Below are 3,012 nucleotides of genomic sequence, written 5' to 3'. Positions count from 1 at the left end.
GATTACTAGGGATGACGATGAGTATACCCCTCTTCATCGGGAAGCCTACAGTGGACACTTAGATATTGTCCATGAGTTGGAGGCTCAAGGCAGATATTCATGCAATAACTGCGAATGGCTGGACATCCCTGCACAGTACTTATATATGGAATAATAACAGAGTGGCTTCTTTATTTCATCATGATGCAGATACCAATGGCCAAGTTAAAGGCCTCTTGACCCCCATGCATCTTGCTGCTGGGAATAGATTTAGCAATGATACGCTGGATCTCCTTCTATTGAACCATTATATCAAGCCAGGTCTGAAGCACAACTTGGAAGAAACTGAATTTGATATTGCCAAAAGGATAAGTGTGTATCACTACCTCTTTGAAGTTGTGGAAAGCTGTACAAATTGTTCTCCTAAGTCCTAATGGATCAGTTAAGTTTCTTTAATTTCAAAATTGCCAGTCCATCCTATGTGACCATAGAAAATATTTTCACAATACAAAGCAACAGCAATACCTTACTTTAAAAATTCATGTATTCCATGGTATTCTTCCAAGTGAATTGCCTGACTTTGATGTCAAAATATATTTGAGTTGTTTGTATACATCTATAATGATTTCTATAGAGTTTGTGATTTTTTAAATCAGAAAAAATGTTAATTTATCTGTTGAAATGAGTAGTACAAAAACTAAAGATATTTCTGGTGCTTGTCTGAAAAAGTATATTTTAAAATATTTAGTATTCTGTTTGTATAATGTCCATAATCTATTTCATTCGCTCCTAGATATAGTACTTTGAATTCGACATTGTTTTATAATACATACGTTCATTAATAAATGTGTCCTTTCAGATTGCATTCCATATAGAAACATTTTAAGATTCTTTTAATTCCTAGGTCCTTATAAAATTTTATTTCTTTGGGATAAAATGACAATGTTATTTATTTCAAAAGTTTTATAAAGGTTATGCTATGTAAAGGCCTTTCTAAAACAGTGAAGATTGAATACACTGATGTCAAACTAACTTTTATTTCTATGAATTACATATATTATTACACTTGTATATTTGTAATCAACTTTTGAATAACTGTTTTTTCATTTCTCGCATCTGAAGAATGAAAAATATGGAATACTTCACAAATTTTCATATCATCCTTGTGCAAGAGGCATGTAAATCTCTGTATTGTAATTCGGGTAGACCTGCTGCTGAAGCATGTAGTATCCTATAAACTTAAGTAATCAATGATGCAATCTTAAGACAGGTATATATCCTTGGTTGCCTATTTGTAACAAGGAAACTTTATTGTTCCCAAAATTGCTATTCATCTTATTTCTGTAAAATTCTGTGTATGGTGGAAAAAACTTATGTTGTTTGTTCGATTGCTCACATTTGCAAGTTTTTGTAAATGACTATTTTAAGTCTTTTTCATTTGAAATTTGATCATACTTTGAAGCCGTTATAGATAGGTGCAAAGGTGATGGATTTTCAAGTACTTATTTATTAACTGATTTAGCTTTGTGGAGCTAATGGATTCAAAGTAAGCCTTGCTTAAGAGCTACTTCTAAATTTCTGCAGCTTAAAATTTCCCAAATGAGGTCTTGCTGGCAAAAATGTCTCCTTGACCTTTTACCCTTGCTTCATGTAGGAACAGCCCAACCAGAATGTCTTACCCTGACAGCATAGATTGTCTTACTGGAGCAAAACTAATCTTAGTTACAAGGGATTATATAGAGACGAACAGTTCAGACAGAACTGTTCGGACTAGAAGGTATTTTTTCAAAATATAACTGCTTATTACACCCTACCATTTCAAAAGTAGCTAAAGCCAAGAAGGTGAAAAAGTTGTTCATATGCATGATTACCTAATGTCTTGGCCTGACTACCATCCAACCAGGCAGGAAGTTACACCACTGATTTTCTATCACCAAATATATTCCATAGCTCCAGGAGAAGTCCATATGTTTCTCCTCGTTATTAGGCCTTAAATTGGTAGTGTTTTAACCACAGTGTTTCCTCTTGCCTCTAAGCTGTACATCCCCGAATGGTAAAGCTTTAGTTCTAATTCTCCCAAACAATGAGGTAGAGGCAATGGAATAATACTTTAAAACAGTTGCCTTTGATTCCCTAACCACAACGGAACAATGCAAAACATTTTCTTATAGATAATTATATATTTTATATTTATATGTGTTGATTTTATATTTCACACAGTGGATCTTACTGGAATTAATTGATAATTTGACAAATTATTTTATATTATTCCAATAAATAGATTGGAATATAAATAATCAGGATTAGAACATATATTAGAATATAAAAAGTATCAATGCAATGTTTTCAGTATAAACTTGTGATACTTTCTACGTGTTCTTGGTCTTCTGAATTCACATGGTAAAAAAAGCAATGTTGTTTTCCTCTAATCTATAAGGGATTTTACTCTGCTGCTCTGTTTATTGTTTTAACTCGCTGGTCCCAAATTGTTTTTCTCCATATTTCTGAAGCATTCCTACTGATTATACTCAAATTTTGCTAATATGATGTCTAAAAGGTATTATTCTTCTACAGGATCCATGGGTCCTAGGATCCCAGGTCCCAGTTATCTGCATCATCAGATAACTAGGGCAAAAGTTCCTACCTATGCCCATGCAACATGCCAAGAGAAAGTAATTGAAGACCCATCTCAATTTCTCATTTCTTATATTTCAGGGCCCCAATTCCTTGAAATGCAGGAATTAGCAGTGAGCAATTGGGAAATGCAAAGCAACTTAAAATGCAAGATGAAATCACAAAATGTGAAAGTACAGTAATTCAAACTTTCAATTTTCAGATGACCATGCCATATGAGTGGAAAAGACCACAAATGTCACAAGATTATTTGTAATACCCTTCTCCTAATGATTAATGAATGATTTCAGTCCAGTATCAGCAGGCTAAAAAATAGTTCCTGAACGATAGATCCATAATTGGTCTACCAATGCTAGGAATACTTGACATAGAGGTCAAATGTAATTCAAAAAACATTAA

At 33.3% G+C, this 3,012-nt stretch overlaps 1 pseudogene; it reads right to left on the bottom strand.

Moving 5' to 3' along the window:
- Positions 1-1,105: 1,105 nt before the first annotated feature.
- LOC138826311 (U6 spliceosomal RNA) lies at positions 1,106-1,202 on the bottom strand (annotated as a pseudogene).
- Between the last annotated feature and the right edge of the window lie 1,810 nt (positions 1,203-3,012).

This window comes from Dipodomys merriami, unplaced genomic scaffold, assembly GCF_024711535.1.
Source record: "Dipodomys merriami isolate MVZ:Mamm:240054 unplaced genomic scaffold, mDipMer1.0.p SCAF_141, whole genome shotgun sequence".
NCBI lineage: Eukaryota > Metazoa > Chordata > Mammalia > Rodentia > Heteromyidae > Dipodomys > Dipodomys merriami.
The sequence above is the reverse complement of the archived record's forward strand: the minus strand, read 5'-3'. Positions and strand labels throughout refer to the sequence as shown.